The sequence below is a fragment of the Mirounga angustirostris genome, unplaced genomic scaffold (genome assembly GCF_029215605.1).
Source record: "Mirounga angustirostris isolate CCGP_5_RB_7025 unplaced genomic scaffold, mMirAng1.0.hap1 SCAF_6, whole genome shotgun sequence".
Classification (NCBI taxonomy): Eukaryota; Metazoa; Chordata; class Mammalia; order Carnivora; family Phocidae; genus Mirounga; species Mirounga angustirostris.
Genome location: NW_026991714.1, coordinates 6,424,537 through 6,448,864, shown reverse-complemented (window position 1 = coordinate 6,448,864; position 24,328 = coordinate 6,424,537). Strand labels below are relative to the sequence as shown.

Below are 24,328 nucleotides of genomic sequence, written 5' to 3'. Positions count from 1 at the left end.
AGATGGTGACAGTAATTGCCAAGTTACAAAGCAAACTTGGGTCTGCCCCCTCCCTGCACAGACCTGGCTCTCCCCCTGGGAGATGTCAAAGGCTTCCGCTTCTCAGAGTCCGAAGTAAATGCCAGTTCTGCAGCTAGAACCGGTGTCCCCCCTCTCAAGATCACATCCACAAATTCAGGACATTTGTACCAACTGTTCCTGTCCTCCAGTACTGGACATCTTCCAGAATGAGAAAGAAATTCATCTTCCCACGATTCCAAGAGCCTGTCTCCCCCTGCCCCCTTGCAATCTATAAAAGTCAAGAGCCTTTGCAGATACTCAGCATGCACACTGTCCTTGAGGAGCCTGCAGCCCGACATGATCCAGACAGTCCTTCCTCCATCCCCTAGCCAGCCGCCGTGACCACGCAGGACAGAAAAACTCGAAGATGGCACGCCAGTCTTCGAAGCACCAAGAGGATGCATGAAGGACAGCCATGTGCTTCAGCAAGACAAAGCGCTAAGGTCACTGCCGCGATGAGGTTCTATCTACGAAACACAGTAGCAGTGCAAAAGGCCAAAACCTAAGTCAAGCAGGTCGGGTCAGACGTCTGCACTGCAGAATCACAGCTTGAAGGATGAACAGTGCTTGTCCCGTGGAGACAGTGGAAGGCCGTTCTTGACAGGGGTACCGCACGCACACACACAGTCCACATGGCCCGTGGGCGCTGCACGCCCTTGAACCCCGAGACAGAGGGACTGGCGCCCACTTTGTTCAGATTTACATGGCAGCTTCGTGGAGGATGGACTGGAGGGGGCAAGAGGACAGACCAGTAAGAGAGAAGGACCAGAATCAGGGCAGGATGAGGGGGTATCCGAGAGGCAGTGGGGACAGGCCTGGGAAACTTAGATGTGGCCATTAGGGAGGGAGGGAAGGAGGGAGGCCGATCCAGGAGGATTTCCAGGATCCCTCTAATCGAATTCATCTTCACTGTTCACCCTCCCCCCACGGCCCTCCCCTCACACCACTACAGCTTTGTCTGGAGATACATTATCCATTATACCTGTGCTCGCTCGGACTCACTCCTCAGATTTGTGTAATTGAGCATAAATGTAGTATTGATGGTGGTGTCAGCTGCATTTTATCCCATTTAATTCCTACGGTGTCCTTTGGAGCCGAATTCATTTTCTCTCCCTTTCAGAATACGTTTCAGTTTTGTGACAATGTCTTCTCTTCCTTCCTTCCTCCCTGCCCGGCTCACTTTGCATAAAGTTGGTGGGGGCAGGAACTAGATCGGCTTCTATGTTCTACTTCAGGCCAAGTAGGTTCTTGGCACTCAGTGAATGCTGGTTACTTCTACCAACCACAGAAATAATAACAACAATCTATAAATACTTTGGCTTCCTGCAGTTAAGAGGAATTAACCACACTGCAATTAAGGAAAGGCTGGAGAAAACATTTAGTTAGCAACTTCTCAATGCAGACAACAAGATTAAGGCAATAAATACCAGCTCCAGCATATTTCTTTGGTGGAGTTTTATATAACAGTCCAATAAAATGTGAAAGACCACCCAATGCCACAGCAGAATGCTAACAACATATGAGTCACCCGACGGCTAACACTGAACAGATTGATCACATAAAAGAGAATAATAAACATCAATAATTTATACTGCTGTCAGATTATAAAAAGGAGAGATTGTTCTAAAAATCCCATGCACATATCACTTTTAGAACAATCGAACAAGATAGCATGACCTCATTTATAGATTTTAGGGAAAACTATAAATGGTCTCTGGGTTCAGACACAGTGGTAGCCAAGAGGAGTATGAAATCTACTAGAGTTGGTTCTATCGAGAATAGATTAAGACAGGTAAGGGATCAACTATTTGATGGGATTGAAAAGTCTCCTGTGGAGAGTTCGGAAGTATAACCAAATGCTAGGTATCTAATAAAACGATGACTTGCCTTTGCTGTTAAAGAGTTTAATTCAAAACGTCTAAGCTTAAACACCGAGAACATAGACAAATTCAGTGGACTCACATAACAAGCACACACCTGGAGAGTATTTTAGGCGAATGGCTGCTAGAAAGTGCACACAGGTGGAACGAAAGCAATGGACCCAGAAATCCCAACCAATGTGTGACATCATGACATTCCATCAGTACTATGGCTGGATCTTGAGGACGCCAAAGTTTCAGTTGGGTGCCAAGTCAAGAGATCACGAAGGACAAGACAAAACACCGAGCAAACAAGGAAACCCGGGCACAGAGATCTCTAGTTTCAGAAGATAGATCTCTGCCCATCATGGCACCCAGAGCACTGGGTATACAGGGGGTAAGTGGGGTAAACTGAAGGGGTCTGGAGCCCAGGAGAGGCCGCTTACAGCCCACAGGGCTGAGGGAACCAATATGGAGACACAGGAATTAGGTCCTCATCAGCATATTTTACACTAATGTCAGTTTCAGAACACATTTACCACCACTTTCCGTATTACTTTAATGAGCTGAGATTGCAGCGAACATTTATTAAGTGCTATTATTAAATCATAGTCATCCCATTATTCCCATGATCTCACATCATCAGGTAATTCTGTCCGAAGGTAATGCTCCACGTTCCACCGCACCTGAAGCTCAGGCAGGAATCTAGGGTTTTTCCTTGACTGACTACTCCTCTCTACACCAAAGCCATTTCTCGTTTGATCTGACCAAGTTGGAGAGAAAGTGATCGTACACGGTAGCATTGCTTTGCATCCATGTACCTAATCTCCCCAGACATAAATCTCCTATCACGAGTTCCCATGGATCCCCTTGTCGGTGGACTCACATAACAAGACTTGCACCCTCTCCAAATGCTTCACCTCCCAAAGTCTGAGGACGCCCTCACTTTCTGCTTGAAGGACTGTTTGATGTGATACACCCAGTACTTGGCTGAGTCAGGTGGCCATGACCTCCTCCCCTCCCAGGGACTCGGTCTTAACATTTCCCACCACCCTCCACCATGAGGAGAAGGTTTTGGCACACCTTTTCATGCACATCCTGGGGTCAGTGGGTCTAGGACACACACATGCCACTGCCACCAAACTAAATTTCTCGATAACCACGAAGGACTACATTATGCGGCTTACGGTTCTCAAAGTATTTTCACACATGATTTTATTGGATCCTGCTAATAATCCCACAGCACAAGGAGACAGTGTTGCTAGCTCTATTCCACAGGCGAGAAGCCTGGAGAAACGTAGACCCCTGCCCAAAGTTTCACAGCAGTGCAGGGACAGAAAGGCAGAGCTGCTGACCCCCCGTCTGGTGCTCTTTCTGCCTCTAAATCACAATCAAGAAAAAAAAAAAAAGATGCCACCGGATAACTCTGGAGCCCAGAGAATTGTCCAAGAGGCCTACAAAAAAAGGCTGTTTCTGCTGAGCTTGGACAGCAACTAAATCGAATCACCTCTGAACACTTTCCAACCTCCCAGGGAAATGTCCCTGCAAGGACGTTGTACTTTGGGTCTGCCTGTTTACCAATCTAAATGAGAAGCCTCTTTCCATGGGAAATCACAAACTTAACTTCCTGGCCCATCTATCTCAACCGCTAATATAATGAAGACACTTATAGTGTGTTCCCCCGTCTGTCCTGTCACTTGTCATGGCATCAGCTCTAATGAAATCCTTTGCTTATATATCTGCTCCCCACTGAGTCGAGAAATCCCAAGACCAAAGCCCTCATGAATCCCCACACCTAGCACCTAGTATAAACAGGCATCCAAGTGTTCAAATACAAAATGTTCCCTAAGTCCTGAAGGGACACCCTTCCCACTACATTCACTGACCCACACCCACAGAAATCGAAGGGAAACTCCTCTGGCCTTGGAAAACAGTATGACAATAGGAAAGTGTTTCTGCTTCACTCACAACCAAGTCTTTTTCCAAATCCATTCCCCTAAGTCTCAGTTTTCCCTTTTCTGTAGAAAGATGGAGAAGGACTACATTTGTAGATGCTAAAAACCTGGTCTATCAGACCTACTTGAGCCCAGTGAAAAAAAGTTTTAATCGGCTAGGCCTTGGGCAGGATCTGAGAATCTCTATTGTTCTGTAATTCCCCAGGTGATTCTGATGCTCACCCTCAACCAACAGACACCATGGCACATAGTAGGCGTTATACAGGTGCTGGTTTTACTTTAATAAAACCAACGTGGCATCTGCCTGTGAAGCCAACTCACAGAGCCCAGTTTTAAGATTTGGGACTAGATTATCCCTGCAAGGTCCCATTCTGCTCAATAGAGCGCGAGCCTCTGGAAAGGCCTGTCCCCTGTCTTGGATGTTGTACCCTGATGTAAACCACAGCAGAGATGGCCTAATGCACTCGATTCTGTTCCTCCTATTCTTGGGAGGTGACAAAAACAGGGCTTTTTTCAGCAAGGGCCATGTGGATATTGCCTGAGAAATAGAGCAGAGCAGGTGAACACTCATCACCTGTAACCCAAAGCTGATAAACAGCTCTCAAATGGTAACAGAAAGTATCCACTAGATGTAAAGCACCACAGTCAATTCCGTAGGAGAAATAAAAACTCGTGTAATACCTATGTGTTACTGAGCATTGTGACCTCAAAAGTTAGGAAGACCTGGGTTCAAATCCCAGCTCTGCCTCTTATAGGCTGAGAGATCCTGGACCAGTCGCTCAACCTCTCTGCACTTTTGTTTTTCTGATCTACAAGGTGGAGAAAATGCCACCTTCCTTCTAGGGTTATTTTTATTGCCAATATCAGAAATAGCTGCAGGCTCCTAGAACAGCTCAATCAATGGTCTACACTGCCAGACTAAATCCGGTGCTAAGATGTAGGAAGTTTAGCACAGCATCTCCACTACTGAAAGGCTTATATGCCACAACTCAGCTGACAAATGCATTCCTGACGGCGGGAGAGGTTCCTGACCTCAAGAGACTCAATTTAGATGGGGAAAGTTAATATGCACAAAACAAACCAGAGACCATACGTGCATGACATGGTTTAGAGAGTTTGTGATGCAGCTGAACACAACACCTCCGTCAGGGCAGGAGAAACGGAGCAAGACTCAGCAGGGCTCTGGTGGCTAAAGAAGATTTGGATTTATTCATTTTGCAACACCCCGGGAGTGCCTGCTGTGGGCCCAGCACAGGCTTCCAAGAGACAGAACAGTTTAAGGACATGGGATCACCCGCCTCAAGGAGTTCACAGCCTCATGAAGACGGGCATTCACATCAGGAAGAGTTCTCCAAGGGCGGTAGGAGCTGCTAACGAAGCCGAGATCAGGGGCAGCTTCCGGGGATGGAGCCTTTGAGCTGAGCCCTAGGAGGACAAATGGATAAACAGAAGTGGTAAGCCAGGACATTTCAGGCAGGGAAAGTGGGAGACAGGACACAGGAGACAGAGGTAGGAAAGCATAATGGTGTGTTTGTGGCAATGACAGGACACTGAGCGGGCAAGTGAGCGATAATAGCTGATTGAAAAGAACAAAAATGAGGTCCGATGACAAAGAGCCCAGCTTACTCAATTAGAGGGAGGAGACCTAGAAAAAGTTATCGAAGGACCCATGCAGATGTGCTGTGGGCCAAAGGAGAGCGTGGAATTCTAAGAGACCAAGCACAGAGGCTAGAACGGTCCGACTCCACGCGGAGCCTGTTTACACAGGAGCTGTGAGCAGGTATGCACACAACCACAGACACTAAGGGTTGAAAAGCTTAGATGGGAACCCAAAACACCTGGGCATGAGCTGCGGGAACATCCACAAATACCAGAACGTTTAGCACCTTCAAGTCCTCGTGCATCCCTGTGTGCAGATTAAAGCCTAAAAAATCGAGCCAGGGGTTATCGGAGCCAAAGGAGACTCTTCTGGGGAAAGAATCAATGGCTTCGTCAGGACCCATCCCTATGTGACTCAACAGCCATCCCGCCAAAGTAATCAGCTGACCGGGAAGTCCCGGGCTGACCTCACCAACCAGCAGCTGATCCCCGGTGGCTCAAGAATCTCCAATAATAAAAGGAAACAGGTTGAATGTGGAACAGATTTTTCCCTGTTTGTACAATTCGTACGCTACATTGTATCGGGGAAGTTACACTGTAAATAGCATATACTCCTGTCTTTTTGGAAATGAAAGAAAAAGATAAAACAGGAAAATCGACTCCTTTGAAAGAAAGATTAGAGATAAACTTCAGTTTGGAATACAAATCTTTTTTGAGGAGTCTTCATTCAGGGATATTGGAGAATGTTGAAGAAAATGATCAATATTTAAAATGCCACTGAATAGGGGCACCTATTGGTGGCTCAGTCAGTTAAGCATCTGCCTTCGGCTCAGGTCCTGATCCCAGGGGCCTGGGATAGAGTCCCACATCAGGCTCCCTGCTCATGGGGGAGTCTGCTGCTCCCTCTCCCTCTGCCCTTCCCCCCTGCTTGTGCTCTCTCTCTCGCTCTCTCAAATAAAAATCTTTAAATAAAAAAATAAAATACCACTGAATATTTCATTCTAATATGATGAGCTTTTTGTAACTAAGCACAAGGAATGAACACTCCGTGATTAGAATGGCACCACAGGATAATAGATTGTTGAGTGAACTAAAATCAAACAATTCAACTGAATATGTGCCCAAAAGACAATGCAAAATACAAGTACCTAAAAACCCCAAGTGTATATGGAAATGAAGTATACAGTAGAGACAATATTACTATTCCGTGGTAGGGGGAGATTTACTTAACAGTGCTGGCGGGCACCTGGGTGGCTCAGTCATTAAGCATCTGCCTTCGGCTCAGATCATGATCCCAGGGTCCTGGGATCGAGCCCCACATCGGGCTCCCTGCTCAGTGGGAAGCCTGTTTCTCCCTCTCCCACTCCCCCTGCTTGTGTTCCCTCTCTCACTGTGTTTCTGTCAAATAAATAAATAAAAAATCTTAAAAAAAAAATAGTGCTGGGACTACCAAATGCATTGAGAAAAACATAAAATCAGATCAATATTTCGTCTTGTATACTAGGACAACAAATGAAAGATGTGAATTAAATTTTAAGAAAAAAATAAAAAACCACCCAAGCACTACAAGAAAACATGGGTGAATTTCTTTACATCCGACACAAGAAAAATCTTACTCTGCTTCAAAATCCAGAAGCATTAAAATAAAAGATAAATTTAACTATATAAAAGCATATAGGGCGCCTGGGTGGCTCAGATGGTTAAGCGTCTGCCTTCGGCTCAGGTCGTGATCCCAGGGTCCTGGGATCGAGTCCTGCATTGGGCTCACTGCTCCTTGGGAGCCTGCTTCTTCCTCTGCCTCCGTCTCTCATGAATAAATGAATAAAATCTTTAAAAAAAAAAAAGCATATAAACTATATGAAAGCATGGCAGAAACAAAAAAATTCTGTAAGTAACCATTAATTTTTTTCAGTGTATTATTATAGTTACATAGAGGCTTGTCCTTAGTCTTAGAACATTTATCTAAGTATTTAGTGAGAAAGTGTTATAATTTCTACAACTGACTTTCAAGTGCAACAGAACTGTGTGTATAAGACATAACAAATATGGCAAAATTATTAAAAATCGGCGAACCTAGGTAGAGAGTTTGGAAGTTCATTGTACTGTTCTTTCAACTTTTCAATTTTTGAAACACAGAAAGCTTGATGTGATTGGGTGGAGGTGAGAGGCATGGAGCACCATCAACAGAGTCCAAAGACAAAGGACAAGGTAGAAGAAGTATCTGCAACAGATCACAAAGGACTCGTGTCCCTAAGAGACAATGAGCTTCTAAATTTCAGGAAAAAGACCAAAACTGATAGAAAAAATGGCAGAAGATATTAACAGTTTACTGAAAACAAATGCCAGCGGCCCTTACATAAATTAGATTGACCCTCTCACTCAAAATAAATGCAAGTTAGGAGCACCTGGGTGGCTCAGTCAGTTAAGCATCTGGCTCCTGATTTCAGCTCAGGTCATGATCTCAAGGTCTTGGGATAGGGCCCCACAGGCTCTGAACTCAGCAGGGAGTCTGCTTGAGGATTCTCTCCCCCTCTTCCCTCTGCTCCCCCACCCAGTTCTTGTTCTCAAATAAATCTTAAAAAATAAATAAATAAATGCAAGTTAAAGCTATACAATGATACTATTTCTCACCTACAAGATTAGCAAAAATCCATGCTTGAGGGCGCCTGGGTGGCTCAGTCGTTAAGCGTCTGCCTTCGGCTCATGTCATGATCCCAGAGTCCTGGGATTGAGCCCCGCATCTGTGAAAACCGGTCTCCTTGAGGGGGACGCTGCTTCTAGGGCTGGGTCAGGAAATGCACAGATCAGCCCAGGAGTTCTCAGCGTATCACAAAGCAGGGAGGCCATAAAAACTAATGGGAAACAATTTTTTTTTCAAGCAAATGGGGTCATGTCAAAAGGACCAAGAGCCAACCTAAAGAGTCATCGCTATCAAAATAGGAGACAATAGAAGCATCGAAATGAATAATGGCAGCAAAACTACCAAAGCACATGGGACAGATCATTATCGAGGTGTTCATGGTTCTCCAACAATTCCAGAGTGTGGGACATTCTACCAGACAACTGAACCAGTTTCTTCAAAGTCACAGGTTAAAGAAAGGAGGCGGCGGGGGGCGGGGAGCATCCACTCTAGACCCACTCTAGATAATAGCCCAGAGTCTTAACCACCCCGTGCAATGCATGTACTGTATTTGGATCTTTATCCCAACAAACTAAGTATAAAAAGACATCTGAAGATAACCAGGGAAATTTAAAGGACTATGTACACGGATTTTGTTGCTAATTTTCATAGGTGTGTAAGAACAGTCCCCTTTTTTATGGAGATTCATATTCTAGGATATAGTGGGGAAACAGGATCTCATGACTTACATTAAAATACTTAAACAAAATATGGGAACATGTTATAGATAAAGCAAATGTGGCAAAATCTTAAAGACAATTCAATCTAGGTGATGAGTATTCAAAGGTTCATTACATTACCCGCTCTAGTTTTGTGTATAATTTTTTCATAATAAAATTTCTTAAAATAGACTTCCCAAAGACCTACTACAATAGGACCTTGGATTCTGGAGGGCTCACTATTCTCCCCAATAATTCAAGATTTATGGACAATCTGTATGGAATAAAAATTAAAACAGTTAATTCTCATTTTCTTATATGCCCACCCATAGTTTATTTTCTAGCATTAGGATTTCTAAACACTGAAAACTGAAAGCATGCTTTCTGGACATTTATTCCATCATTAGGAAACAATTTTAACTTAACAGATTAATGTCCTGCTTTACATCATCTTCATTTTCCTAATTATTTACAAGGGAAAACCATCAGTGAATAATTTTATAATATTCGATCAGATTTAAACATATGTTGAAAAAAAACATATTTTGAAATTGTTTTGCAAAGTGACAAAGTCATTTGTAATTATGGTAATCACTAATTTATCTGTTGATAGATTCCAGCTTTCAAATACAAGCTTATCTTAAAATAGAGGTTTACCTACATTATAAAGTGTTTGTTTCAAATGGTCCTGTTTAGAAATGGGTTATTCCACCTTAACTACAAACACTGAATTATTGCTTTATGTCTCTCACGTGGGGACATTATCTGAACAATTATCCCACATCCCTAAACAGGAGAGGGTTCTACATCCCCAGAAGGTCCAAACAATGATAGAAGCCTCCCTAAGAATAAAAATTACTGACTTTCACTGTTATTTTGTTTATAGTAGATACACTTAACATATGGCAGACACGGTGCTAAACACCTCATAACCTCCAATTTACAAACGCACCCACTAAGACACTCAGATTTTTCGCGGGGCCACACGGCTCATAACGGGCTAAGCCAGTGTCCTCCACAGTCCTCCTCTGTCAAAGGGAGGAGGCGCACTTGTCACTACCAGCTATGAGATTCAGAGCGCGTCACTTGGCCTCAGTTTCCCCACTGGCAATATGAGGAAGCTGGACTAAGGACTCCCCCAAACTCTGAACAGATCAGTCTACTCCTTTCAAAGGCAGTCCTTTAAATGGAAAAAATCCTGAAGTTCCAAGTCCTTTAGCAGAAAGGCCTCTCACTATGCCCCAATCCCGATGGGGCTCTGCACGGATCCTTTGGCAGAACTCCTCAGGAAGAGTTCTGCCCTGGAGTTGCAGTCAGTGGGAAACCCGTATCCAAGAGAGGAACACGGGGATCAGAGAGCACGGCACCAACATTTCTGCCAGAGTCTGGAGTGGCAGGCAGACTGCTGAGGAATGCAGCGGGCAGATCAAGGCACAAAGGCACACGGGTTCTACATGGAGAATGTGGAGAAGCACCTGTTAAAAGGTATGGGGGGGGGACGCAGAATGCAGCGGCAGATCTGAAAGGATTCTTCCCTCATCTCCTGCACCAGATCCCCAATTCTTTCCTTGTTTTCCCATTCATCAACAAGCTTAACAACTGCACAAATGTCCATCGTCTGAATCAACTGTCACTTGCAGAACATAGTCCTCAATTAGGAGTCCTTAAGCTGTCCTTCCACCTTTCACTATTGGAAAACTGGGCTGAAAAAATCATGCACAAAATCCCTTCTATTTCTTTAGGATAGATCCCCAGAAGCAGGAATTATTTGGTGAAAGGGTAGAAAAATGTTGAAGTATCTACATATATGTCCACATACACATGTATGTATACACATATAAAATCGAATTTCATTCTTAAAGATTTATTTTAGAGACAGAGAGCATGCAGGGGGGAGGGGTAGAGGGACAGGAGAAACCCAAGCAGACTCTGCACTGAGCACGGAACCCAACACAGGGCTCAATCTCACCACCCTGAGATCATGACCCAAGCTGAAACCAAGAGCTGGACACTTAAGCGACTGAGCCACCCAGGAGCCCCCAAAAATTAAATGGCTTTCTTAAGGTTGGACTAATTTATGCTCCCACCAGCAGCAGAGGAGACATCCTATTACTCATGGAATAGGTTCACACTGGTCTCTCTGGCCATACACCGGCTATTAGCATCCCCACTGCCTCCCCTACGCCCTCCGTTTCCTGTCCAACAGGCCAAGGACCCCCGGTATGTTTCCCTCTCCACGTCTTCAGAGGGCAACTCTAGGCAATCCCAAATGCCTCCGCAAACCCCCTCACCAACAAGAATACCTTCTCCACCCTCCCACACTCACAAAGATGGAGATTCCTTAGCCCTGGAGGCTAAGTGCTCCAGAACCCACGAGAAAGCTCCCGCTGCAGAACGGAGCAGGGAGACTCACGTGATTCTGTGTGTGTGGGTGTACCATTTTATTAAATTTTTAATTTTAATTCTAGGACAGTTAGCATACTGTGTTGTATTAGTTTCAAGCCTACACTACAATGGTTCAACTATACGTCACTCCGTGTTTGTCGTGAGTGTCCTCTTCATCCCCATCACTGCTTTCACATAATTTTTAATTAAAAGTCACACAAGTAGGTTCCTACTGACGCTGACTGAACCCTGTTCATGCTGGCAATTTGTTTTTTTTTTTTTTTAAGATTTGAGAGAGAGAGAGAGCAGAAGCAGGGGGAGGGGCAGAGGGAGAAGAAGCAGGCTCGCCACTGAGCAGGGAGCCCGATCCCAGAACCCTGGGATCATGACCTGAGCCGAAGGCAGCCACTTCCCCAACTGAGCCCCCCAGGCGTCCCTATGCTGGCAATTTTTAAATAAAAAAATGAACAGCAGCAATCCAAGTCCTTTGCTTATTTTTGCCATTTGGTGTTTTGGTTTGGTTTTTGGCTTTTGTAGAATGTGGAGCCAACCCAGCGACGTCAGCTCCATGTAAACAGAAACTGAAAGCAGGGACATACCCGTTCAGCCCTTGGGGACCTGAAGGCACGCAGGCTCACTGTCTGCACACTGGGGCCACGCAGCAAATCCTTCCCCGTGAGGCAGACGGCACATCGCCCGTGTCAGGCACGAACCGGAGGAAGGTAAAGACTGCTCTGGAGTGTCTGGTAGACTTCCTCCAAACCTCTCCCTGCCCTCCCTCACGGGCTACTGACAAAGATTCTCCCCCTTCTTGGACTCCGAGCAGACCCTCTTCTGGTTATTCGGACAGTGAAATGGTCTAGTTTCTAGATTTTTCTTAAGAAGAGGAACAGCTGTGAGGGTCTAAAGAGTAGTACCCCTACTTCCCCAAAATAAAGAGGACAACAGATTACCAGGCAGCTCCTACATGACTTGTACCATCATCAAGACAAGTGGCTCCTACGTTGAGGTCCTAGGAATCCCCGTGAACGTTCTCACAAGCCCCAGGGACCCCCTGAAAGGAGATGCTAGGTTCGGTTTAGGAGTTTTTGGAGAAGAGAGACCAGAGCTTTTGTTAGATTTCCACGGGGCCCATGACTCAAAAGGACTGAGCAGAGCGCGGACTCATCGCCAGCAAACACATACTCACCCCCACCTCAGCCCCCAACCTCGTGCATAGCCCTGGACACACAGTGGGTGTTCAGTACATGAGGAGCAAATTCAAAACTGCCAAGTGACTGTTTGTAAACTGGTGGGGAGACATAAGGGTTCTACAAATACGGATCCATCTTGCAGGAAAAACAGGAGGCCAAGAGCGGTTTCCTTTTTTTTTTAATGAAGAGTCAACTGGAGTATCAGCAAGGCAAAGCACCTGCTAAGCAACCGGTGTTGATGGAATATTTCATTCTTTTTCTGTCTTCTCCTAACACCACTGCGAAGAAGGACCCTAGGACGTGCCAGAACCTGGAGGAGAGAATAAGGTTCGCGGACTCCTGTGTGATAAGAAAGTGGAGGCCGACAAAGGGTACATGGACTGTCCACCCTCAGAGAGCAAGAACCCCTGATGGGTCTTGAAGGCTGTCAGGGGGCAGTGAGAGCCCCTTCTGTGTTCACACGTATAAGCGCACATACCCATGTGACGCACACACGTGCCAGGCCAGGCAGCTTCATCTGCAACAGAACCTTCCCAAGGGCAGGAGGGGGATGGCCCCAGCAACTGCTCCCAGGAAGGCCCTCAGTGCAAGGGAGAACCTAAGGGTCTCCTAGCAGCAGCCTGACAAGGTGCACTCAGGGCACCAGCCCCTCTTTTCATTCCGAGCACAGTGGCCCATTTGTTCACCAGTGGACTCCGCGACCTGTCTCAAAGGCCCGGAGGAAGGAGGTCAGCAGTCCCATCTGAGGGGCCCGGAGGAAGGAGGTCAGCAGTCCCATCTGAGGGGCCCGGAGGAAGGAGGTCAGCAGACCCATCTGAGGGGCGGCTGGGGATCCAAGGAGTTCGAGGTTCTGAGCTGCCAGGGTCCGTGGGCTTCCCCACGCTCCCCTCCCTTCCCCTCAAACAAGGAAGGACAAACACTAGGGCACATGAGTTCATACCTCCCTGTCTACAGAAGGAAAAATTCGTGATAAATTACCTGGCAAAAATCTATCGGTTTAAATGAACGAACAAACAAACAAAACAGCTCCCAAGAAGTCGGCTCTCGTGTCAGACCCAGACCGCGATCCGTTTCAGCTCAGCAAGGAAATCCATGCACACATCTAGTTGCCACGGCCCGACACAAATCTGATAAAGACGGGGCGGACATATGGAAGCCTGCAGCATCTGGAGGGACCGCCAACGCAAACAGAACAAGATGCACAAAATGAGCTCCCATCCCCAGGAAACCGAAGCCAGCATTTTCTGATTAGATAAGGCCCCAGACATGGATTAATGCTGTCCACGGAGGCACTTTTAACTCCCATCTTCCTCCCTGGCGCGGTGGCGTGTAGATCTGCAAGAAGCTGCAGGAGAGCTCGAGGAACTTTGACAATGAAGTGGGTTTAACTGTGATTCAGACACGATGAAAGACAGGCTTACCCCCCAAAGAAACCACAGGTCTACGTGGGAACCTCAAAACACACGGGGGGCAAGTGTTGGAGGAAACTACTTGTCACAGAGGATGCTAGTGAGGAGAGAGGGCGTGAGGGAGCGAAGCTGTCCTCACACCGCACGGGGCAACTTCTAAGAGCCCCACCTGTCCTGGATCAGCACCCAAGTCAACAAATCAGAATGCTAACATGTTCAGTCACCAACCACGCCGGTCCTCTGCCTGCGCAGTTGTCGTTTTCCCACGCATCATCTCTGGGACACAAATCTTTCTGAAAGAAAGCCCCACAGCTACCACAGTCCTGCCCAGGGAGAACAGATTTCAAGCTACCATACTAGGAAGCTATCCTATTAAGCCACCAGCTCACCCGAGAACTTTCTAAGCTGTAGCTGGAGTAAACACAGGACTCAGCAATGCCCAAGGGAGAAAGGTTTGCCCTCCTGGGGACAAAGCACACTGAACAGGCCTCCCACGGATCGGGTTCGCTGTTCCCGCAAATTCACCAGGAAGCAGCCTGTTCCGGAAACACAGACAGAGGATCGAGTCACCTCCCACAAGGCATCAAGAATACAAGGGGAGCAGCACCCCACAGTCCTAAGAGTCACAACTACAGAGGGAGATGGGGACACCGTGGCTGGCACACAGAGGGGAGCCCTCCGCCGGCCTCAGGAGAAGGGGGCGGTGGCCATGTCAGCAGGCCACACGCTGGAGGCCAGGGCTTGGCGTGCACCTAGACCTCCAAGGGGAACATTCCTGAAGCGGAGGAGGAGGGTCCATCCAGCCGTGGCAGCCCGAATTCCAGTTTCTGGATCCTCTCCTCCTCACACGGCCTTCTACTTTGTGCATCTGACACCAAGACACCAGCGCACGGGCTTGGGACTGACCTCCCGTGATGATGTAATGATAAACTGGCAATCTGGGGACTAAGCTGGTTTCTTAGCAGTCCCTTCTTCACAGGCTGACCTCACTCAGGAGAAAACCGGTAGAACGGACCTTCTGAATGCTTTTCTCCCCATTTCCCCCCTGAATCCAAGGTTTTACACGAGTTCCTCTATCAGCCTCTGAGCTGCCCTCAGCCCCTCTGCCTTGTGTCTCTCCAACTGTAGTCGACAAACAAGTCACCTGGGGATCTTGGTAAAATGCAGACTTAACTCGGTGGGTCTAGGACAGAGCCTGAGAGTCTGTATTTCTAACAAGATCTCCAGCGACATTGATGCTGGACCATAAGCCACACTCTGAGGATCCAAACTCCAACCATCCCAAAGGATTTCTGGACAATTCAGCTTCCTTGGGCCTCGTCCCCAAAAACCTGTAATGGTCCCAAAACAGGTACAAATATCTGCGATTTTTCTCCTGGACAGAAGAGAGGCTCACCAAAGTACAGGAACTTGCCCAACATCACACAACTCGGAAGTCATTATCTGAACTCAGAAAGGGACCAGATTTAGTCACAGCATCCTGCTCTATTTCCTCAATACCCTTAGCACTATCTGAACTCAGCCTGTATCCATTTATAAGGCTCTTTGTTATTCTCCTTTCCTCTGCCCACATCCCCAACACCCAGGCCCGTCTGTAAGGCTCTGAAGGAGCAGGGATCATGTTTGTCTTGCTCACTGCTAGATCTCTGGTACATAGATAAATCGCCAGCTCATGGGGGACACCTGAAAACATCTGTTGCATGAAAAAAAGCAAACAAAACAAATGGCTTTTTCTTCCCGAAGGTGATAGAACAAGGACCTTGGCCATTCTGGGACCTGGGAGAAGTCGTTCAGCATCCGTCACGGAGAAGCCTGGGAGGGCGCTGCTGCGTGGATCAGACCAGAGACAGACAGATGGATGCAACAGAAGCTAGCACCCCGCCCCAGCAAGTACTCCTAACTGAGTCACGGGGAAAGGTCTTGGCCAAGATAAAGTCCCTAGCCATCCTATCAGACACTAAACTACGTGCTGTTGTGAAGGCATTTTGCACATGTGATTAAGGTCCACAATCCTCCTTAAGTAAAGGTGATTCTAGATCATCTGGAGGAGCCTGTTTCAAGGAGGTGAAAGGCCTCAAGAGTAGAGCTGAGGACTCCCAAGGACGAAATTCTGCCTGTGGACAGCAGCTTCAGTCCGTGCCCATGACTTCCAGCCTGGCAGCCGGCCCACATATTTACCCCCGATCGCCTGCACCAGCAGCTCGAAATAAAGCTCTTCACACCTGTCCTTCCAACTGGCCCATTTCTTGGGTTGACCCCTGGCTAATACTACTGCAAAGCTGGGTGATCTTGCCCTGCAGGAGAGCAACATGGCCTCATCCAACACTGGCGGCAGGGGGAGGCGCTCATGATGGAAGGCACCATAGTTCTTTCCATTAAGTATTTGTTTAAAGTGGCTCCATGTCGGGCACCTGGGTGGCTCAGTCAGTTAAGCGTCTGCCTTCAGCTCAGGTCATAACCCCGGGGTCCTGGGATCAAGTCCTGCATCGGGCTCCTTGCTCAACAGGGAGACTGCTTCTCCCTCTGTCTCTGCCCTTGCTTGTGCTCTCTTTCTCTCTCTCAAATAACATCTTTAAAAAAATAAATAAAGTGCCTCCATGTTTGGCACATGCACTCAAATTACAGAGGAGGAAAGGAAACCGTATCCCCCCCCACTTGCAATCTTCTCCCACTGCCTTATGGTTCTCCTGTGTAAGTTCTAGGCTGTCAAACTGTCTATAAGAACACTGCCTTCAGAATATTCAAAAATACATTTTTAACTCTCCCACCTTGGAAGGGCATTCAAGAGCAAATTAAAGGCAGGTGCTCTCCCATGGCTGCCCTCTCTGGGAGGTGAGGGATGGACAGGAGAGAGGCAGCGCGCTCCTTGGTGGCCTGAGCCCCACACCACATTCCACCGTGGGGCTGGCAGGACTCCACTGGGCCACCTGACATACTTTCATAGGCTTGATGCGTAGACGTCCCGCCAACTAAGGCACGCCTGGACTGCACAACTGTGCTTACCCCAGGACCAAGCTCCCCCACAACCCAGCTGCTGCCAGCCTCCAGTCCCACCTCTCCCCGCGAGGCCACGGAGAGGGGAGGCAAGAGCTCCCCCGCCCCGCCCCATTTCTAGGCACCAGGAATGCTTCCTGTGATCCTATCTCAATTTGCCTTCTTCAGTGACCCCTACCTACCCCCCCCCACCCTCTACCCAAGACACCTGCCAAGCCGACAGCCCCCTTCGGAGATGCAGCCCAGACAGGAGCAGCACCAGCACTGAAGCGAGACACCAGGGAAGAGCCACGTCATCTTCGGAAGGCCACTTCCTCTCTGAACTCGAGCATCTTTTCACTGGAGAGTGTAGCACAGCTGTGATGAAGAACATAAACGCTACGTGTGAGAAGGAGCTACTATGTCCTGGACATGCTCACCATGCTAAGGCAGTCAGTGTATGGCATATGCAGGCCTGTACTCGGGGGGTCCTTGGGGCAAACGGTTTAACCTAAGTAGTGAAAACACACACATCCTTTTCTCAGAAGTGACAGCTTCCTCATACCCCTGACAAAACTGTCTGATCAGTCTCTCAAATGTACACGCACGTCAGACGGCCTTCGATGGCAAGCCCTGAGAAGTCAGCTCTGGAGAGTCCAGTGACGTTCCTGAAGGTGCAGAACACAAGCAAAGAACACTTCTGAATGATCCAAGAGCTGGATGGGCCCTCCAGAGAGCCACGGGTCTGATCCCGTCAACTTGTGTAGAGATCAAAGAATCAGGGTCCAAAGGTGTGGAGAGAGGCAGCCAAGGCTACACAGACAAAACCCAGTGATGAAGGAACTGGAACCCAGGGCTGCCCGGCGAGCATCCTGCGCTAGAGGCGGGAACGCGCTCACCGCAAGAGGACAATGCGAGCCTTCTGTTCCAAGGCTTCCACAGATGCTCCCAGGTCCCTTGGTTGACCATGCCAAGTGAAAATTTCAAAGTACAGCAAGTACAGAGAACACAACCAGCTCCCAGCCCATCAGCGAGGCAGGCAGGCTGGTGACAAGAAGGCAGCTCTGAGAAGTGTGATTACAGACAGATGGTGCCAGTGAGCTGGAAATCTAGAACTGCATTAAATAAGACACCACTAAAAATAATAGGGACCCCAGAGAAAGTCAGGGACCGTACACGGTGCTGCAACGTGAGGGAGCCCGGGCCTTGAGAGTGAGGCAGACAGGAACAAAAGTGGGGGGTCCTTCATCTCCCCCAAGTTGCTACTAACCACCATCACCATCGACTGCCGTCCTGGCAAGGAGGCTGTCCGGACTGCAGGCTGGAAGGCCCGCAGAGATGACCCACGTTCAGCTCCTCCCCCGCCCGCAGCCACGCTTGAATCCTCAGATCCACTCCTCACAAGGGGCAGAGGAGCTTCTCCCCACCCAGGGCATGCATCAGCTTCCAAAGAAACCTCTTCCATTTGGGGCCAGGAACATCCTCCTTCTATGTGGCAGACATCTACCTCTCCTTCCATCATCCATCAGGAAAGCCTCCGACTGCAGCCACTTTGTTGGCAACCAAGTCACACTGTTGACGTCACTTCCTCCTGATGACATTTAAGTCCCTAGAATTGTTTTCACACATTTTAGGTCTCTACAGCTTAGACCTGTCCTACTGGTGTTGAGACTAGAGAGCCAAGAGTCTTGAAGAAACACACCACTTCTCTGGGATGGATTTTGTTTCGCAGAAAGGAGACCTGTCACAGGTGAATGTGCTCTACTCCACGGTGAAAGGCATAGCCATGCCTGGGTCCCCAGGGGCCTAGGACAGGGACTGTGGACAGTTCACTGCAAATCTAGACCCACAATAATGAGCAATGACCACAAGCAACCCTCCCTCTCCAACGGCTCCCACATCCTCTCCTGTACGCTTTCTGCTCCCCAAACACACCACACAAGCTCCCACTGCACGACTTTTAGCGATCACTTGCTCTTTTGTCTAAAACACTCAAGTCCTACCTGACCTCCAAAAAGCCCCCTAACCAGCAAAAAGAAGCAGCCCAGTCATATGTGCGAGACATTCTGTGTCACATTACCCGGTTTCATTTCCTTCAAACCACTCATCATTGCCTAAAAATATCTTGCTTACTCTACTCGGTCTCACCCCATGAGTCGTCAGTTGTTTAAGGACAAGAGAGTGGGTCTGTCTTGTTCACGACTACATCCCCAATGCCTGGAAAGTACTCGGCATAGAGTAGATACTCAGTAACCACCTGTTAATTGAATGAATGAATGTCAGTGAATGGATTTCACGGTTACAGAGCAGGCCCTGGCATCAGACACACCTGGGTTGAAATGCTGCCTCCGCTCTTCATTAGTGCTGTGACCTTGAGAAACTAATCTTATCCAAGATCACACAGCTAATAAGGTTTCAGTATGTGTGCCATGGAGTTTGTAGGAGAATCAGGTTTTTTAAGATCTTAGGACTCCAGCTTCCCACCATGCCTAACAGACACGAAGTCCTAAGTTGACATCAGTAGTAATTGTTACTCATTTGATAAAGATGGTGGTGACGGTGGTGACGGTGACAGCCTAGGCCATAATGACGACAGGCCATTGGCGTCTAAAGAGATCATCTGTTACCATTCTCGACTTCCACTAAAGCAGTGTGACAAAGGGGAGCTAGCATGGAGCTTGGAGTCAGGAGACCCCAACCTGACAAGCCAGTCCATCACTGGTAACAGCAGGTGTGAAGAACAACAAACAAGACGGTAGATTTATGTGAAACAATTTCTAAACTCTAAGGCACTATATTTATGAGTGTTATCAATATTAAAGATGTTCTTGGGGCGCCTGGGTGGCTCAGTTGGTTAAGCGACTGCCTTCGGCTCAGGTCATGATCCTGGAGTCCTGGGATCGAGTCCCGCATCGGGCTCCCTGCTCGGCAGGGAGTCTGCTTCTCCCTCTGACCCTCCTCCCTCTCATGCTCTCTGTCTCTCATTCTCTCTGTCTCAAATAAATAAATAAAATCTTTAAAAAAAAAAAAATGTTCTTGTCCCCGGTTTAATATTCCTCAGACACTGGAAGCAGTGCTCATTTCCTTGGGCACCTAAAAAATTATTTGGCTAGTGAACGTGTACCTGGACAGGCACGGTGGTGTATAAATTATTCGGGGCAAAGGCTCTCTCGAAAGAGCACACTGCAGGCTCAAAAAACAGTACCGTCACCCCTCATCACACAGGGTAACAACCAGGTAGAACTTAACTTCTCAGATAAGAAGAAAGCATCGAGTACAGGGCAGTGGAGGTCCAGAGACTGGGGTTCGAATCCCAGACATCCCACCAACTGGCCAAGGGACTTTGGGAGGTCACAGACCACCCCTAGGTGGCTGGCTTTTCAAAGGCCCTGCAACACTTGGGGATAGAGAAACAGGTTCTTTTCCATCCAGAGACACTACAAGTCTGCAGTTGGCTGCAGGTGACAAGGAGAAAAGACAGAGCCAGATAATAAGAGAAGCATCATCCACATCAAGAAGCTGTCTTACAGTCTTCCAAGAGAGCAAACTCGGGGCACCCCCTCAGCAGTCATGAGCCTCAGGGTCTTGGTGAGCAGCTAAATCACTGAACCAAAACCAGAACTAATTCCAGACACCCAGCGTGTGTTCTGTTTCCCTCCAGGACTATATCTCTAATGTACAGAGAAGATATGAAAATGAGGTTTCATACAGAATTCTCATTTGACAAAACTTCTCAGAAATTCTCCTGAGCCATACTTATGCTAAGAATTCTACTTTCGTTTAAGGCTTTACCACTGAAAACCTGAAACATACACAAAAGTAGAGCATGAGTCCCAATGAATGAATTCTCATGAACTCATCATCAGTTTCAGTCACCCCCAGCTTGTGGCCACTCTGGTCTCATCCAAACTCACTCACTTCCTCATCAGCCCTTCATTTTATTATTTTTTTTTAAGATTTTATTTACTTATTTGACAGAGAGAGACACAGCGAGAGAGGGAACACAAGCAGGGGGAGTGGGAGAGGGAGAAGCAGGCTTCCCACCGAGCAGGGAGCCCGATGTGGGGCTCGATCCCAGGACCCCGGGACCATGACCTGAGCCAAAGGCAGACGCTTAACCATCTGAGCCACCCAGGTGCCCCCAGTCCTTCATTTTAAAACGAATCCCAGCTGACACCTTATTTCAAGAGAAAATAACCCCGTATGCATTTTTTAAAGGATCTTTCTTGGGGCACCTGGGTGGCTCAGTCAGTTAAGGGTCTGCCTTAGGCTCAGGTCATGATCCCGGAGTCCCCGGGATTGAGCCCTTCCTCGGACTCCCTGCTCATCAGAGAGTCTGCTTCTCCCTCTGCCCTTCATCCCGCTCGTCCTCGTGTGTGTGTGTGTGCACGCGCGCATGTGCGCTCTCTCTCTCTCTCTCAAAATCTGGGGCGCCTGGTGGGGCTCAGTCAGTTAAGCAGCTGCCTTCGGTTCTGGTCATGATCTCAGGGTCCTGGGGTTGAGTCTCACATCAGCTCCCTCTGCCTTTGGTGCTCGCGCTCTCTCTCAAATAAATCAGTCTTTAAAAAAATAAATTAAATCTTTAAAAAATAAAGGACCTTTCTTTAAACACATCTGCAACACCATTGTCTCACGTAACATTAAAATGTCCTTCAAATAGCCAGTGTTCCAATTTTTTTAAACTGTTCTAATTAAGATACAAATAAAATCCAAACACCTCAATGGGTTAATGGATCTATTCTAAGCTACAGGTTTACCTGCCATCTTTTTTCATAAATTATTCGTCTTTCTTTAAAAACTCGGGTTATTTTCCCGTGGAGTTCCTACAGTCTGGATTTTGCTGACGGCACTCCATGGCACTGTTTAATAGATTCTTCTGCCCCTTAGACAGCATTTAAAAACATCTGTTAAATCTGGAGGTTTGGGGCGCCTGGGTGGCTCAGTCGTTAAGTTTCTGCCTTCATCTCAGGTCATGGTCCCAGGGTCCTGGGATCGAGCCCCGCATCGGGCTCCCTGGTCGGCAGGAAGCCTGCTTCTCCCTCTCCCACTCCCCCTCCTTGTGTTCCCTGTCAAATAAGTAAAATCTTTAAAAATAAATAAATCTGGAGGCTTCATCAGATTAGGGTTCATTTTTTCAACAAGACTACATCAGGAGGCACATCATGTCTGGTTGTGTCCCTTTCATGTGGTCCGGCATTGCTGATCACTACCTAGATCCAGGAGTTGAGCAAGTATTTAAAATGATAATGATTTTATCATTCCCTCTTCATTTCTTAGCTGTACTTCTATGGAGAGAAGCTTCCCTTTTCCCTACACCAGTTCTTTGGTCATCTTAAAGTACTATTTATAAATGTTTCTTTTACCAGTTTTCAAAATAATGGGTTAATTTCAAAGCATCCTACAAAAGTGGATAGATTTTCTTCGATAGCATTATAAACTCAGGTATTTAATCCTGTGTGATATATTTCTATCTACTGCAGTATTATCTTTAATGATGCTCAAAATGTCACCTCTTTGGCCTGTGGGAGCCTCTTCAAGTTGGTTCCTAGGTCCTTTTACAATAGGACCCTGGAAGAACTTCATAGCTTCCCTGCTTTCTGGTGGGATAGGATGCTCCAGGCATATCCCGGGGATCTCCCCCAGGTCTGAAAGTAGCCTTTTCTCCAAAGAGGCCGGATTCCTTTTAGTGGGAAATGGTATTTGGCAATCATGATCTGGACACCAAGAATGTTCATTGTCATTGTTTATCGGCCTTGGCAGTGGACAAAGCTAGAACACATTTTTTTAATAACGAAATGCTTCATGAGTTCATACTGCACATCCAATTCAAATTCAGGTCAGCGGGGATTTTATTTAACCTGGTTCTCATGTGTTTCCTTCCTACCAATATAGTCATTTACTCTATCCCACAACAAATATAAAGGATCTCAGAATATCAATGCCAACACCACCATCACCAATGATATTAAAAAACAGTCTGGAATGTTTTCTGCACTTCTGGTAACTTTATGGTGTATGCCACTAAGAATGTACAATCCAATCACTGTGGTTTATAGCCAGTTGGCAGAGTTCCTCAGTTTCTCTTTGTGGGTTATGCCAACCGGCTCAATGCAGTTAGATTCACTTGGTTTTCTCAGGGATTGCTTGCTTTTTATTTAAAAATTATGTTAAAAATTTACATGACTCAAGGTCCACACTAACAAAACAAGGAATCTTCAAAGATAAAGTTTTATTCCTTTTCCCGCCAGGCTATTTCTTCTCTTCTCCTAGAGATTACTTTAATTACCATTTTTTTAATTTAAGATTTTTAAGTAATCTCTACACCCAACACAGGACTCAAACTCAACCCTGAGATCAAAAGTCACATGCTCTACCAACTGAGGCAGCCAGGTGCCCCACCATTTTTCTTAATGGAAACAAGTACATATTCTCTCCTTGGATACACGGTATCTTGCCCTTTTGCTTAATATACCCGAGAGATTACTGCATTACAGATACATCCTCCATTCCCTTCCTCAGGCGCCACAGTTTACCCACCCCATGCTCTAGGGAAGAACATGCGGGTCAGGTTCAGCCATCTGTTACTACAAATAGTGCTTCAACAGCACAATGCATACTTCTAAAAAATATTTCTGTCAGGGGGCTCCTGGGTGGCTCAGTTGGTTAAGCATCTGACTCTTGATTTCAGCTTGGGTCATGGTCTCAGGGCCGTGAGATCGAGCCCCGTGTGAAGCTCCGAGCTCAGCGGGGAGTCTGCCTGGCGATCCTCTCTCCCTCTCCCTGCACTGCCCCCAGCTCATACATACGTGCTCGCTCTCTGAGATTAGCAAAAAATAAAATAAAATAAAATAAAATAAAATAAATAAACAAACCAGTAAATCTTTGAAATAGAAGCTTAGGATTGCTAGATCAAAGAAGATATGTACAGGTGATTTTACTAGGTATTGCTCATTCCCCTACAAAAACAGGTATGACCCCATTCTGCATTTCCCCCAGCAAGTGGGAATGTATGTGTCCACGTCCCCAGCAGACTTGCCAACAGAGTAGGTGATCAAACTTTTGTAGTTTACCAATCTTTTAAGTAAGGAGATCTCGGTGTAATCTTGATTACTTTTAGGAATCAAGTTGAGCATACCTTCATATGGTTATGAGCCATCTGTAATAAAAATTCTTCCTATTTCTGATAAGAAGTTCAAAGGTCTATTGTTGACCAGCCTAAGAACAGAGACCTCTGCCACGGGGAAGATGAGGACCACACAGGAGGGCCTACTTGTGCAAAGAGCCACAGAATACAAGCCCCCAGTCAGAAAAGTTTTAAAAAGATAACTGTTATTGTAGCAACCAAAACTATAAGGCACGACAAATCAATCCAATGAAAGGTGGGTAAGAAATTATAAAATTTTATTTAAAGACATTCAGGAAGATCTAAATAAAGAGATATGCCATATTCATTAACTGGAAGACTGAATATCATAAGGATGTCAGTTATCACCAAAATTATTCTAGAAGTTCAATTTAATTCTGATTAAAATAAGGATCTTTATATCGGTTTCTCC

General features: G+C 46.8%; 1 protein-coding gene across 5 annotated transcripts in view; it reads right to left on the bottom strand.

The window, feature by feature from the left end:
- LOC123845890 (carboxyl-terminal PDZ ligand of neuronal nitric oxide synthase protein) overlaps window positions 1-24,328 on the bottom strand; it is a 277,659-nt gene that overhangs the window by 227,751 nt on the left and 25,580 nt on the right. The window contains exon 2 of one of the 5 annotated variants that reach the window (XM_064593819.1): window positions 17,002-17,150. The exons of the other annotated variants lie outside the window; for them this stretch is intronic. The gene's annotated coding sequence lies outside the window, so the exon portion shown is untranslated. The remainder of the gene's footprint in view (window positions 1-17,001; window positions 17,151-24,328) is intronic. 5 annotated transcript variants of the gene reach the window in all.